This window comes from Pelophylax lessonae, assembly GCF_965119305.1.
Source record: "Pelophylax lessonae genome assembly, chromosome: 1".
Classification (NCBI taxonomy): domain Eukaryota; kingdom Metazoa; phylum Chordata; class Amphibia; order Anura; family Ranidae; genus Pelophylax; species Pelophylax lessonae.
The window spans coordinates 192,587,175-192,603,608 of NC_138768.1; the positions used below are offsets into that span (position 1 = coordinate 192,587,175).

Sequence of the window (16,434 nt, forward strand, 5' to 3'; positions counted from 1 at the left end):
TGACAGCCACTGCATCTGTTGGTGAAGGAAATCGTTCATTTGGACCAGCTCGGTCCAAATTAATTATTTTCAGTAAAACCTGGAATTGGGTTTACCAGACCAAAAGGGAGCAGATAGGAAATGTTTATTATTTCTTTAAATATACTTTTATTAATGAAGTACGTTGAGACTTAGGACATGCTGCAGTGTGTTATCTGTTGCTACAGAGGATATATAGTACAAATTAGAAGGATTCCCTTGCACATCTTGTGCCACAAACACATGGAAGTCTGCAAGAATACAAACGAGCTGGAAAAAAATGCCCTGTAAGATCTTTCTTATCCCAGTGGCTTGGATGAAAATGTGTTATCTGCTCTCTCTTTGATGAAAATTCCTTGTTAAGAGAAAGATTGAAATCTCCTTCAACAGTTCCTCATAAATCCCCGAGGAGAGATCTCACATCCTGACATTTAAGACATAAACCGTGCATCGGATAAAGTGTGTTGGGTAGACTTTTTTTTATTCGCTCTGCCACTGTAATTGTCTTCACTGTTCTTTCCATGCTAATTGTCTGAAGACGTTTATGTTTAAATACTTATGATATTGAAAGGCTAATACAGTATTATGTGTTGTGGTGACGATTGATTATTCACTTACTGTCATCATGAATTTTTGACATGCACACTTTTTTTTAATTATTGATTTTTTTTTTTTTTGCTTTTCACATTAATACTGTCTGTATTACGCTACATTTCACTTTAACATTGCAGTGATGACATTATCGTTCCCATGTGTGTAGATTTGCTGGGTTACAGAAATTTATTGTACGTGAAGTCAGAAAATGGATCAGTGGATATCTTTGAAGGACCAGAAAAATGCAGATGTATGCAAAGACTTTGGCACCCCTGATAAAATTACACATTTGTCTAGTTAACTAGACCTCTGCAGTGCATTTGTCTGCATATAACTATTTGCTGAGCAAGGCTCTCTTGTTTTGAATTGTATTGTGACTGTACTGTCTCCAGGGAAAGTCCTGTTTGGGGTTTACACATCTCCCTCGCTCCTCTAAAAAACTTTTAGTGACCTCTGATTCTGTATCCTATTTGGGTTTTGCACCTATCCCTTATTGCAATTTAGGCTTACCTGAAACTTAGTCAGTACTCTTGAGTCTATGGAACAGACAAGCCGTGTCTGTGAGAGCTGCAAGGTTGATAAAAGCTGTGAAACTGCATATGTGGAGACTGACAAGCATTAGGCTTGCTCATCCTGATAGTTATGATGTGGATTTGTGTAGTTACTGCTGGGACACAGCAAAGATTTTTGTTTTGTTGTTTTTGCCTTTTTTAATTTTGTGGACCACTGTGTACAGCACATATAGACTTGTATATAGCACCAATAAACACTATATCGCTGGATTGGTATCTGTGCCTGAAAGTGTGCTCACCCCAGGGAGCTTTATACCTGCTACCTATCCCTAGCTCACTATACTGTGTATGTACTCACACTCTGGGCCCTCCGCATCTGATTCAGCCTGCTGCCTAGGCCCTCCTGCTGGCCCGGGCCCCCGTACAGGAGGACCGGTGGTAACCCCTATTACCACGCCCTTGTTTGTGTGTGTGTAAGTGTGTGTGTATATATATATCATGTAATACAGAAATGCATTAAATTGAGGCTTACTCTGTCAAACTCTAGGCCAGTGTTTGTGCGCCTTTCTTACAATTTGACTATTTTGCTTTAGATATTTTAAGACCAGTGGTGTGTAAAGCATGGGCAATCTTGTGTTCTCAAGAGCAACTTCTTCGGGATTAGTGTGACTCCAGTGTGCTCCATATTGACTAAAGTTAGCTGCCACCCAACTCAACAAACTCTGAATGAGAAATTGAAGAATCCGGGCAAGAATAATAAGCCAAACAGCAACTGCAGCCTGTAGTCCCTGTTTGGGTACTCTGACGGCTGCAGTTGCTGGATATATCATACAATAGCTGGCAGTGGGAGATTTGTCCATCCGCAGTTTGGCATAGATTGGGAATCAGTTTTTTTTATTTATTTATTTATTTATTTATTTATTTTTTTAGTTTAGCCCATTAGTCCTTGCCTAATTTGATTAGATAGTCTCACTTAGTGTGCTTTTCAGCCATTTCTTGCAGCTTACATTTATATCTGTGTCACAATTCTTGAACTGGTTATGGGATTTCTGTTTAGGAGTTTGACAAAAATATCTGGTAGAAAATACTTTTTTTCTTTTGCTCATTGACTGACGACAGCGCTCCATATTCAGAACCATAGGGTTATATCGCCCCCTACAGGAGTAGGACACTAGGCAGAAAAAACAACTTGGCTACGCCTATGGGCAGTCCTAGCTGGTATACATCCCCCTCTCTGCTATAGGCCTTCAGTTTTTTTTCTGCCTAGTCAGGAGTAAGGACCTAGCTCCTGCTGAGATCTTTGGTTCTGGCAATTTTTTCTTTTTAACTGGCATTTTGTCTTCTGGTGTTTTTTTTTTTTTTTCCCTGTGAGATCTTCAATCAACTGCCGGGCTGGGCGATGTGCTAAATAGCTAGATCCAGTGGTGCCTCGCAGTCTGGCCATTGAGCGCGCGTAGACGAGAGCTCCGTGCTGGGTCAGCCGTGACATAGCCCCAATGGATGGCGGCTGGCCTGCGAGTTGAACTTCTCCTAAGGTCGCATACGTCCAGGTCTTGGCCCGAGTCGCAGCTTTCCATCTGGCCGACAGCCCCCCATTTCGGGGGTGAGGGGTTCTGTCTGGGGTGATGCCCGCCTGGTTTCCGTGGGTTTGGGGAGTACAGGCGGTCCACAGGTTACGAACAAGATAGGGTCTGTAGTTTTGTTCTTAAGTTGAATTTGTTAGTAAGTCGGAACAGGTACATTTTTGAGGTGTAGCTCCAGCCAAAATAATATTTTTTTTACGTTTTTTTGATAGCATAGGGAAGGGTTAACACCCCTGTGACATTTGTTTTGCTGTCTGTGCCCCTGTTCAGAAGATTTCACCTCACTTTCTGTTCCTTTACCAATTGAATTTTAAAAATTTTGGGTTGTTTTGGAAACTAGGATTGGTAATAAAGTTTCAGTGGAGAAACTTTTTTCCCATGAGAACTCTTACAGGAGTGAATTTCCCTTCCTAGAGGTAGATTTCCCCTCACGTCCTGTTGTCTCCCTCCATTTTGTAAGTAGGAGTCATTTGTAAGTTTGATGTTTGTAACCCGGGGACCGCCTGTATAATGTCCCTCCTCTCCTCCTAGATGTGAGAGTGGACCCGGGTACCCCCCGGGATGGTCGAACCTAAGGGTTTCCCTGGGCCCCCTGGGTTTGTTTGGTCCCTTTGGGCCCCTTTTGCTGTACTGCCCTTCCACGGTGTAGGGTGGTGGGATGGTGGTGAACGATGGCGGTGTGTACTACACAGCACTGGGGGGGGGGGAACTTCCCTGATGGGGTGGGTGCTGCACGTGTTGCTGGTATTGCGGTCCGGAGAGTTGTGGCCTAGACTCACGGGATGTTTCCCAGGTCCCTGGGTGCCACGTGTGGTGGCCATTTTCCTGTAGCCGACGCCATACTTTTGGGGCCTGTGGTTCTTTCTCTCCCGGCGGCCATGTTTGTGTAGTTCAGTGGCTAATTTTGGTTGGCCTGGCGTGTACTGGAGCAGAAGCCATGACAGTGGAGCGTGAATATTGTTGTGGGGGCCCCTCCTCTTTCCCCTGGTGACTCCTGGGTTTCCTTTTCCCCTGGACATCGCACGTGAATCCCTGGCTATCTCTGGTGCAGACTAGCGCTCCTCCAGTGGGGTAGTGATTCCTGGTGGGGTCCCTCCCCTTTCTCTGCTGCAGGGTGTGGAGTGCGTTGCTCTGAGTTCCTCTGTTGTAGTGCGGTGCCTCAGAGTAGGAGAGTCCCCTGGCGCTGTGAGACATGTTTTGCTCGTGGCTACAAACCATGGCGGTCCAGGAATGCTTTGTTTCCTGGGTGGAGGTGGCTTTTGGGTGACGGACTAGCAGAAAACCTCCCCCGCCCTCCCCTGCCTCATCTGGCATCTCGTCAGATCCTGAATCTGGCTCGGTCCCCGCAGACGTGGCCTACCCTTTGGGGTTTGTAGCCACGCTTCCTGATCTGTCAGATCGTTAAGATGATTCCTCCACAACTGCAGCAGCGCACGAGAAGGCGCTGGTTGATGCACTGATTACATCTGTGCGGGAGACCTTGAAGATGGAGGATGCAGCTGAGGCGACTGCAGAGGTGACCGTTCCTTTTGGTACTCGCAAGTCGTCTCGCACCGCAAAAGTGTTTTCTTATGCCTACTATTTTGACAAGTTTGTCTACAAAGACTGGGAGCGCCTAAAACGTCCGTTTGTGGTTCCAAAATTTTACCCCTTTGAAGAGTCGCTTCTGAAGAAGTGGACTGTCCCACTAGTGGTGGACCTCCTGTCTTCAGGTTAAAAAAGGCAACCATAATTCTGGTAGAGGAATCCCCAGCCTTTAAAGATCTGGCCGACAGAAAAGCGGAGTCTGTGGCCAGCAATATGTTCACTATTGCTGGTTCGGCGCTACTGCCAGTCCTGGCCATTGCCCTGGTGTCGCAAACTCTAACTGAGTGGGCTAAACTTTTGCGCCATGGTCTGGGGGGTGAGCAGATTCTTTCTGCCTTTGTTGAGTTGGTGAACCAGTTGGTTCAGGGGCTGCGATTTGTCTGCGATGCCTCTCTGGGCGCTCCCCCCTTGATTTCTAAGCTCTCTGTTTCAGCAGTGGCGTGTGTTGTGGTTTAAATGTTGCTCTGCGGACCAAACCTCTAAAAAATCTGATTTGCCCTTTCAAAACGATCGCCTGTTTGGGGCTACCCTGGATGACATCATTAAGAGTCTCACGGGGGGGAAGAGCACTTTTCATCTGCAGTCTGGGAAAGAGAAGCAGTCCTTCTTTCTCAGCAGACAATCTTTTTTTCGTCCATCAGGGCACACTGACAAAGGTTCAAAACCTGTCAAGCCCTCCTCGGGAGGTTCCAAGCAGCCCTGGTCTGGCAAGCCAAGAGCAGATTTCTCTAGGTCTGCAGACAAGGCCCCTTCAGCATAAAGGTGCGCCGTCACCTATGTAAGGGGTGGGGGGACGTCTTTGTTGGTTTCCGGGCCATGGTCCTCTCTAGTGAACAAAAAATGGGTCCACAAAGTAATTCTGACCGGTTACAAGATAGTTTCGTTCCTACCCTCCAGAAATGTTCTTTCCTTCCAATATGCGGCTGCAAGCTCTTTTCGGGGCAGTGCTGGAACTGTTACTTCAGGGAGTGATTGTCCTGGTTCCTTTATCGGAATGGTTTCAAGGTTTTTATTCAAACCTGTTTACTGTCCCAAAGAAGGGGGGCAAGGTTCCTCAGATTCTGGACCTCAAGGCCCTGAACTGTTTTGTGCGGGTACAGAAGTTCAGAATGAAGTCCATTCGCACAGTGGAGGTAATCCCTACATCAGGGTGATTTCCTAGCCTCTATCGACATCAAAGATGCTTACTTGCACATTCCGATATGTGGCAGACACCAGCGTTTTCTCCACTTTACTATGGGAGTGGAGCACTTGCATTTTGTGGCGTTACTCTTTAGTCTTGCCTCTGTTCCTCGGTCTTTACAACGGTGTTGGCCCCCATTTTGGTGTTGCTATGTCATCGGGGGGGATCGCTATGCTGGGCTTCTTGGGCGACCACCTCTTGCGAGCGGAGTTCTCCTCTGCATTGATTGACGACGTGGAGATCACTATCCAGACCTTGAAGGAGTTTGGTTGGCTTCAAAACTACCAGAAGTCTGCCCTGATCCTGTCCAGGAAATTTAATTACCTGGGTCTGACTCTGAATTCAGCTCTGGCCAGAGTGTTTCTTCCTTTGGACAAACTCCAGAAGCTGCATGCTGCGATTCATGTGTTGCTGTTCCACAGGTGGTCCTCCCTCCGAGCTTGCATGTGAGTGTTCGGCCTGATAGTGTCTACCTTCGAGGCGGTCCCGTTGTCATATTTCCATACGAGGCCCCATCAGAGGGAGATCCTGGTGAAATGGGAAGTAAAAAAGTGCCCAAAGTCTCTGGACAATCGGATTTTGCTGGGCTGAGAAACAAGGGGTTCCCTGGTCTGGTGGCTTCGTTCTCCGACTCTTCGGTGAAGCAAGTCTTTTCTCCCCTTGTATTGGACGGTGGTCACGACGGATGCCAATCTGTCCGGGTGGGGGGATGTCCTGGGGCTCGGCTCTGCTCAGGGCTGTTGGACGCTGAAAGAAACCAGATTACTGAGCAATGTCTTGGAACTTTGGAACATCAGACTGTGCCTGGATCACTAGACTGATCTGCTCCGCTGCTCCTGGTATAGATCCAGTCAGGCAATGCCGTGGCGGTGGCTTATGTCAATCCCCAGGGCGAAACAAAAAGTGTGTCTGTGTCTCTTGAGGTATCCGGCATTCTCTGGAGGCAGAACGCTTCATTCCAGCTCTCTCTACCCTGCACATTCAAGGTATGAAAAATTGGAAGGCGGACTATCTCAAATGGTCGGTGTTGGACCAAAGAGAGAGGTCAATTCATCCGGACGTGTTTCATTTGATATGTCTGTGGTGGGGCACTCCCTAGATGGACCTGTTGGCGCCTCAGCTCAACAGAAAATTACCAAGGTTTATGGTAAGATCTCGAGATCCTCTGGCCGATGCCACAGATGCTCTGGTGGCAGCCCCGTGGGGCCAGTATCATCTGGTTTATGCCTTTTTTTTCCCCCTCAAGCTTCTAATGCAGCTTCTGGGCAGGATCGAGGCCGAAGGGATTCTGGTGGCCCCGGACTGGTCTCGTCTGTCTTGGTACGGCAACCTAGTGCGATTGGCCTGACTATGCTGAATGCTAAGAAGTCTTCCTCTAGAAAGATTTACTGTTTATACGTGGAAAACGTACATTTCATGGTGAGAGTCGCTCAGGGTTCACCCTTGTTTCTTTTCGGTGGCTCAGACTTTGACCTTCTTTCAACGAGGTGTTGAGCAGAAGTTGGCCTTAAGTACCATCAAGGGCCAAATGTCTGCCTTTGCGGACTTCTTTCAGTGACCCTTGGCCTTGCATTCTTTGGTGCGTACTTTCATTCAAGGGGTTCGACACCTGACCCTGCTGGTGTGGTCTCCTATACCGCTGTGGGATTTAAACTTGGTACTCTCTGTTTTCCAGAAACCTCCCTTTAAAATATTTGGGAGATTCCTCTTCTCACACAGTCTCAGAAGGTGGCTTTTTTGGTGGCGATCACCTCTGCTCCCAGGGTGTTGGAACTGGTGGCATTATTTTGTACTCCCTACTTGGTGGTCCACAAAGATAAAAGGTGGTTCTTTGTCCACGCCCGTCGTTCCAACTTAAGGTTGTCTTTAAATTCCATTTGAATTAAGACATTGTGTTCCCTTCCTTGTGTCCCAGGCCCGCTCTTCCCAAGGAATTTATGTTGCATGCTCTGGATATGGTTTGGGCAATTTGGGTGTATCTGACAGCCACTGAGTCTTTTCGGAGGTCAGACTCACTGTTTGTGATCATGGACGGGCCAAGAAAAGGACTGTCCGCTTCTCCTGCAACCGTTGATCACACAGACTGTAACGCATGTCTATTCTATTAAGGGTCGGGTTTCTCCTTTCCCTGTAACAGCGTACTTTACTCGGGCATTTAGTGCTTCTTAGGCCTTCTGTCATCAGGCATCAGTGGCACAGGTTTGCAAGGCGGTCACCTGGTCGTTGGGGCACACTTTCACTTAATTCTACCAGAGGTAGGGCACTCAAGTCGTATGACTTGACTTAAGTCATCAGTTTGATGACTTGAGACTTGCTTGACTAAAATTAATAAAAGACTCAACTTGGCTTTGGCTTGGTATTCATGACTTGAAACTTGACTTTGACTTGACATATGACTCGAAATCACTTTTACTTTTTTAGTTATTAAATATTTGCATTTTCTCAAGATGTGTTAAAGCAAAATGAATGTGCCTGTTATGTTTCTGACACCGCAGTCACTTAAAACACCTCAGTGTGTTCTGATTTTTAGAACACTGGCTGTTTAACAATGGAAATACTTAACATGTTTTTAGTGACTGTGGTGTGGAAACCTGACCGGACGAAGGATTTTGAGCTGTTGGGGCATTCAAAGTGTTTCTTTAATATGCCAAGAAAAAAAGCACTAAGCAGTTTTGTTAATGTTGAAAATAAAACAAAACCTTTCCTGGCCACTGACTTTTAACTGATTTAAAGGTGAAAATTGGGGTAGATCAGTATTTTGACTTGATTTGTGACTTGGACAAAATAAATGACTTGACTTGCTTGACTTCTAGCAGGGACTCGACTTGACTTGCTTGCTTTTCGCCACATAAACTTGGGACTTGCTTAAGACTTGAAGGTTAAGACTTGAGATTTGCTTGTGACTTGCACATGTGTGACTTAGGTTGGCCATACATGATACAATTTTCTGTCCAATATGCTTGAAATTTACCTTCAAGTATGTAGTACGAAGGCCTGCCTAATTGGATACAAGTGAATGTGTTGTTTAGCTTTGACCTCACATTATGTGGTTTGTGGTAGATCTGACAGAAAATTGTACAACAAAAGTTGAACATGTATGGCCAGCCTTACTCCCATGTCTATATTCTACAAAGTGGATGTTTTGGCAGATGCTTCAATTTGGCTGCAAGGTTTTGCAGGCTGCTGTCTAGAGGGTCTGTTCCCTCTTTGGGGGTGTATTTTTCAGGTTGGGCTCCAGTTTTTTTTTTTTTTTTTTGAGCTCCAGTTACCTAGTTGGCTTCTTGGGTTTAGCCTTGAGTTTCTTTTATCTTATCCCTCATATTTTTGGCATTGCTTGGGGACGTCCATATGGTTCTGAATATGGAGTGCTGTGTCCGTCAATAAACAAAAGAGAAAATAGAATTTCTCTATCGCTCATTGACAGACGTAGTCTTCTTGATTCTCAAGAGCTGGGTTATGTTGTCTCCGCAGGAGTAGGACTAGGCAGAAAGACAAAACGTTCTGGCTCCACCTTAGGGGCAGTCCCTGAGGGTATATCCTCCCTCTCTCTGCTACAGGGAATCAGTTTTTTTCTGTCTAGTCAGGAGTAAGGACCTAAGTTCCTTGCTGGGATCTTTTGGTCCTGGCAAGACTTTTTTTCTTTAAGAAAAAGACATTTTTTAGGTAGTTTTCTCCAGTGTTTTTTCCTGTGAGATCTTCAAGCAAAAATGCCGGACTGGGCGACACTTGTGGTCACCCCAGCCGGCCTACGAGCGCGCGCAGACCATGGCATTGCGCTTGGTCGGCCGCGACATATTCAAGTAAGTATGCGGGGCCGGGCGACGGGCTGGATGTTGAGATCCAGTGGTCATCCCGGTTTCTGCCTACGAGCGCGTGCAGACCAGAGCTCCGCGCTGGGTCGGCCGCGACGGAGTCCCAGTGGAGGGACTGACCTTGCGAGTTAAAAGTCTCGCTTGGACGCCAGGTACCAGAGAGTCGAGGCGTCCGGAGTGGTCCACAAACCCCCACCCCGGTGGAGAGGGTATTGTGAAGAGAGGGTGCCTGTCGGTTCGGTATGGTGAGTAAACGTTCCCTTTTTTCCTCGTTATGAGGCAGTATGTATTATGGGCCCCTCCATATATGGTCAGTATATATCTGATACTTACAAGTCCCCCTTGTAATACAGCATGTGTTTGTGGGAAGTGGACTTGGTTTAAGAGCTAACACTCTACCCAGCAGACTGTAACATTACAGCAGACATAGGAGGTATAATCCTACCTTATGTGTAGTGTATCTCCTGTAGATCCATATATCGCCTCTTAGCAGAGATGCAGGTGGATGTGCTGGGAAAACGATTTCGGCGGTCCGCCGCCATTTTGCCGTAGACCGAATGCATGTATGTCCTCAGGTCACGCCTGCCGCCATGTTTTTGGAGTCTTATGTCTCTTCTATGGGGGCGGCCATGTTTTGTGAGCCCAGCTACCTCGTGGAGAGCTGGGAACGCCGGAAGGCGTACACAGGGGGCGGAGCCACGTCCTTCTACCCGGGAAAAAGCAAACAGCTCCTTCCAGTCTGTGTAAGACAGACGCTGACTGCAGTTGGTTGGAAACTGCACTGCATCGGTTGGTGAGCCTTGGGGGTCCCTCTCTCTCTCTGTGGGATCGAGAAGCAGGTACTCTGAGGGGCGCTATTGCGCTAGGGGGAGACACACAAAAAAAAAGAAAAAAAAAGAAAGTTTTTTTGTTTTGCTGGCAAAGGTGTCCTGAATTAACATGGACCCTGCCACTCATGTATCTCCTCCGGATCCCCTCGAGGGGTCTGCGGGATCCTCCAGCACCCCATTGACAATTGAATCATTGTCAGCTATTATGGAAACTTTTGTGTCCCGGGTGGAAGTGGCTTGTCAGGGACAGGGCGCAAGAAAGCGACCCCCGCCTAACCCCATATTATCTGAAACCTCGGATTCAGACTCTGAGCCCATTTCTGCAGTTGCAGGTACTTCATCTGGGATTGGTGTCTCGGGTCCTGTCTCTTCAGACAGTGAGGAGGATGTTTCGGCATCCGCCATAGCCCGAGAGGAAGCGTTGGTAAACGCACTCATTGTATCTGTTCAAGAGACCTTAAGGTTACAGGGTATTCCATCGGAAATAGCTGAAACTGAAATCCCTTTTGGGACTAAAAAACGCATCAAAGTGGCGAAGGTTTTTCCATTGCCCGAATGTTTTGGCAATCCAATCGAAGAAGAATGGCGTCTGCCAAAACGCACTTTTACTATTTCTAAACGCATTGACAGGCGTTATCCGTTTGAGGAAACCCTTATTAAGAAATGGACAGAACCACCTGTGGTGGATTCACCAATTGCTAGATTGAATAAAGCCACGGTTATTCCTTTAGAAGACGCTCCGTCTTTTAAAGATCCAGTGGATCGCAAGATAGAAGCTATGTCTCGCACCATGTTTTCCTTGATTGGATCAGCTTTCAGACCTATAATAGCTATTGGTCTGGTTTTCGCAGGCTGTAACTGAATGGACCAAGTGGTTACGCCGGGACTTAGAAGAGGTCCCTCAGGCGGTATCAGATTTGTTGGAACAAATGATACAGGGGTTACAGTTTGTGTGTGATGCGGCGTTAGACGCCACTCCATTATTGGCGCGGGCATCAGTCTCAGCAGTGGTTCTCAGGCGTACACTGTGGCTAAAAGGTTGGTTAGCCGACCAAGGTTCCAAAAAAGCATTGGCTAATATCCCCTTTTCAGGAGAGCGTCTATTTGGAGCCAACTTAGATGAGATCATTAAAGATCTCACGGGTGGAAAGAGCACCTTTTTACCGCAAAATTTTAAAGGTAGAGGAACTCGTCAAAGACGAGGGCCTTCTTTTTCTGCTCACAAGAGGTTTTTTCGTCCCGCGGGTGAAAAAACTAAGTCCTCCAAAGCTCCTGCAGGAGGCGTCAGGGGTCGTTGGTCGGGCAAGCAAAAGCCCGCCCCCTCCAGACCTGAAGATAAACCATCCAAAGCCTGAAGGTGCGCCCCCACCCATAACTGGGGTGGGGGGACGTCTTCGCCGGTTCCCGGATCCATGGCTTTCCAGAATCCCGGACAAATGGGTTTGCGAAGTCATAAGGTCAGGGTACGGCGCGATTCTTCCCTTCCAATATCCGACTATCCTCAGATCGTTTAGAAGATCTGCGGAGAGCAGTCACAGATTTACTACAACAAGGAGTGGTAGTCCACGTTCCTTGGACAGAACGGTTTCAAGGGTTTTATTCAAACCTATTTACAATACCCAGGAAAGAGGGCAAAGTGCGTCCAATTCTGGACTTAAGAGCACTCAATTCTTTTGTCAACATAAGAAGATTCAGAATGGAGTCCATTCGCACGGTAGCAGCCTTCCTGCATCCAGGGGATGTCCTAGCGTCCATAGACATCAAGGACACCTATCTTCACATTCCCATTTTCGCAGGACATCAGCGGTTTCTACTCTTTTCCGTAGAAGAGAACCACTATCAGTTTGTGGCGTTACCTTTCGGTCTCGCCACGGCTCCGCGGGTCTTCACAAAGGTGTTGGCCCCAATGTTGGCACTTCTGCGCCAAAGAGGTATATCGATCCTTGGTTACCTAGACGATCTTCTGCTTCATGCAGAGTCTCCTCAGACCTTGCTACAAAACATAGAAATTACTATGATTTCTTTACAGGAATTCGGGTGGCTGGTGAACCAGCAAAAGTCATTTCTGGTTCCCACCCAGAGGCTCGAATATCTGGGTCTAATTCTAGACACAGGACAAGAGTTTTTCTTCCGGTAGGGAAACTCCGAAAGATTCAATCAGCAGTCCAGTTGTTACTGTCCAACAGCTGGTCTTCCCTTCGGACTTGCATGAGGGTTCTGGGGTTGATGGTGGCTTCATTCGAAGCAGTCCCTTTTGCCCAGTCCCATACCCGAATTCTTCAGCAAGAGATTCTTCTCAGATGGAATCGGAATCCGGAATCCCTGGACAATCAGATCCGATTGAGCAAACAGACCAGAGAGCCTCTGGTCTGGTGGCTTCGGTCTCCGATGCTCAGCCAGGGAAAGTCATTTCTGCCAATATATTGGACGATAGTGACCACGGATGCCAGTCTATCCGGATGGGGAGGAATTCTCGGTCAGTTATCTGTCCAGGGACTTTGGTCCCCGGAAGAATCCAGGTTACCGATAAATGTATTGGAACTGAGAGCGATCAGACTTTGTCTGATTCACTGGACCGAGCAGCTCCAGGGCAGCCCGGTTCGGATCCAGTCGGACAATGCCACGGCCGTGGCTTATGTCAATCACCAGGGGGGCACCAAGAGTGTCCGAGCGGCCAAAGAAGTGGCTTGCATTCTTCGCTGGGCGGAACGATTTGTTCCAGCAATCTCTGCGGTGTTCATTCCGGGGGTGGAGAATTGGCAGGCAGATTATCTCAGCCGTCAGACCCTGGATCAGGGGGAATGGTCCCTACATCCAGACGTTTTCCACCAGTTGTGCCTACGGTGGGGCACCCCGGATGTGGATCTGTTGGCATCACGATTCAACAGGAAAGTTCAGAGATTCGTGGCTCGCTCCCGCGATCCTCTAGCAGAAACCGCAGACGCACTGATCGCCCCGTGGGGGCAATACCAGCTAATATATGCCTTCCCTCCTCTCGCGTTACTGCCAAGACTTCTTCGCAGGATAGAGGAGGAAGGAATTCCAGTAATCCTGGTAGCTCCGGACTGGCCTCGTCGAGCTTGGTACGCCGACATGGTCAGACTGGTGGCGGACGTCCCGTGGAGACTTCCTCTCAGGGAGGATCTACTGTCTCAGGGACCGATCTTCCATCCTGCTTTACGATCGCTGGCTTTAACGGCCTGGCTATTGAGACCCAGGTGCTGAAGGACAAAGGTTTGTCAGCTTCAGTTATTCCTACTCTAGTTGAAGCAAGGAAAGCGACTTCCAGAAAGATTTATCATCGCACATGGAAGTCCTACATTGCATGGTGTGAACCTTTGGGGTTCCGTCCTCGGTCTTATTCGATTAGTCGAATATTGGCTTTTCTGCAACAAGGGGTTGAGCAGAAACTGGCCTTGAGTACTATCAAGGGTCAGGTCTCAGCATTAGCCATCTTCTTTTAGAAGCCTTTGGCTACTCATTCCTTGGTGCGGAATTTCATCCAGGGGGCGCGACATCTGGCTCCGCCAGTGCACGCGCCGTTACCCCCCTGGGATCTTAATTTAGTGTTGTCGGTTCTTCAGAAACCTCCCTTTGAAGATATTAGGGAGATTCCTCTACCCACGTTGTCCCAGAAGGTGGCCTTCTTGGTGGCTATTACTTCTGCACGCAGGGTGTCAGAACTGGCCGCATTATCTTGTCGTTCACCATATCTGGTGGTTCATAGAGATAAGGTGGTTCTTCGTCCGAATCCATCCTTCCTACCAAAAGTGGTTTCAGAATTTCATCTGAATGAAGAAATTGTATTACCTTCCCTGTGTCCTAAGCCCAGTCATCCTCGGGAGTTTGCTTTACACTCCTTGGATGTAGTCCGGGCGATCAGGGTATACTTGAAAACGACAGACTCGTTTCGCAAGACGGATTCACTTTTTGTGATCCCAGATGGACCCAAAAAGGGGTTGCCTGCATCTGCCGCGACCATTTCCAGATGGATCAGACAGACGGTAGTACAGGCTTATTCTATTAAGGGTCGGGAGCCCCCGTTCCCTGTTAAGGCGCACTCCACTCGGGCACTTAGTGCGTCATGGGCCTTTCGCCATCAGGCGTCAGTGGTCCAGGTGTGCAAGGCGGCTACCTGGTCGTCGGTGCATACCTTTACTAAACATTATAAAGTTGATGTAATGGCATCGTCTGATGCCTCGTTTGGCCGCAAGGTTTTGCAGGCCGCAATTTGAGGAGACCAGTGGTCTACCTCGAGGGTTTTTTCCGTTGGAAAATTTTTCTTTAGTCTCATTCTTTGTTTATAATGAGCCTTTAAAAACTTCTAGTTTGGCACCGGTTGGGCCTTCTAGATTGGATTTGATTTTGTCAATCCCACCCCTCATTTGTGGCACTGCTTCTGGATGTCCCAGCTCTTGAGAATCAAGAAGACTACGTCTGTCAATGAGCGATAGAGAAAAATGGATTTTTGTAAGATCTTACCGTAAAATCCTTTTCTCTTAAGCTCATTGACAGACGTAGTACCCGCCCCTCTATCATTGAGTTGGGTTGGGTTAAATTCTCTGTACTGCTTTAAAACAGAACTGATTCCCTGTAGCAGAGAGAGGGAGGATATACCCTCAGGGACTGCCCCTAAGGTGGAGCCAGAACGTTTTGTCTTTCTGCCTAGTCCTACTCCTGCGGAGACAACATAACCCAGCTCTTGAGAATCAAGAAGACTACGTCTGTCAATGAGCTTAAGAGAAAAGGATTTTACGGTAAGATCTTACAAAAATCCATTTTTTAGTACTTACCATAAAATCCATTTCTCTGAGTTCATTGTCGGACACAGCAACCACCCCTCTATGGAGTTTTGGTACTTCTGACACTGTGGGTCTTACTCCAGTAGAGGGCACTATAACCCTTGGTTCTTAATATGGATTGCTGTGTTTGTCAATGAACTCTGAGAAATGGATTTTATGGAAGGTACAAAAATCCTATTTTTTCCGTTAATATTTTGCGGAATATAGAAACGCAATCCCTCTCTAATCTGCCACAGATGAAATCCAATGTTATTGTGTTTGGAAGGCCCCTGAACAGCTTAAAGGACTCAACGTCACTCACCCATTCAAACACAAAGTCCATGAAATGCTGCTATGCCAGGCAATGGCAGATGTATGTTTCAGTCATAGATATTCTTGTACTAGTGTATATATGGGCCCATGCACACAGTTGCCTGGGGCTGTACAATGTAAAGTTGTGTGAATTTCCCTATCCAGAATTCACAGGTTCTGCATACAGTTGCCCCACAGACTTGTGCGCAGTTTTATGTGGGTATAGGCCAGTACTTGTGTACCCATTTTATGGCCGCAGTCCGCTCTGTGCATAAGCCCTATATGTTCCTGTATGCCAGGTGGACATTCAGACCCATAGCTGTTCTTTTTCATAAATTCTGAAAATGAATAATATAGTGCATGAAATGTTGTAGAAACATGCTATGTAATTCTGTTTTCACTGAGAAAATGAACAAAGTGTGTCATTTGACCTGGGGTGCTTAAACTTTTTAAAGTGCTTAAGAAAAATGCAAAGCTGATCTCTCCATAGCTATAAAAACTCATTTTAGCCTGGTTGTGTATTATTTAAAAAAAATTCAGTGTAGATTTAAAAAAAAAAAAAAATCAGTGTAGTTTTAAATACAACTGTTATAGGTATCTAGACTTTATTATTGCCACTTGTAATCCACTGCAAAACAGAACTAACACTGTGATGTAGCAAGGAGGGTTGATCTTCACAATGTGGTAATCCTGCCCTGTCCAAGCAGCAGTTAAGTTATTTCTTGACCACCGATGTATTTGAGAAAGGTGTGTTCACATAGGAGGCTGTGCTTTCTAGAATAACAGGTCCTTAGGTAAGGCAGCCCATAGATGAGTCCTTTGTTCCCATTCAACATTTGATGTGGATGATCGATTTCGCTCTATGGAGCTATTGTATTCTGGCAGTGGGGAGACTTCCCCTCCATCAGAATACACTGATCAGAGCTGCCAGTTATAGCCAGTAGCGCTGATAGAGCAGCAAAAATCTGACAGGACAGCTGTACAGAAGTCGATCGGTAGACAACCCCTCTGCCCATACATAGATTGAAATTTGTCTGGTTCCTGCTGAACCGACTGAATTTCGATCCATGTATGGCCGGCTTAAGTAAAACCATGCACACTTGTAGTTAATTGGTTTGTTTAGAGTTTTGCTTTGAGTTCAGCTTTAAGAGCTACAGGGAGAAAGAAAATCTATTTCACCCTGCCAGGGGCATGTCAGTTGAGCTTTCAAAGCACAATTCAA

At 46.9% G+C, this 16,434-nt stretch overlaps 1 protein-coding gene across 2 annotated transcripts in view; it reads left to right on the forward strand.

The window, feature by feature from the left end:
• HSD17B4 (hydroxysteroid 17-beta dehydrogenase 4) overlaps positions 1 to 16,434 on the forward strand; it is a 544,183-nt gene that overhangs the window by 250,498 nt on the left and 277,251 nt on the right. The window lies entirely within an intron of this gene.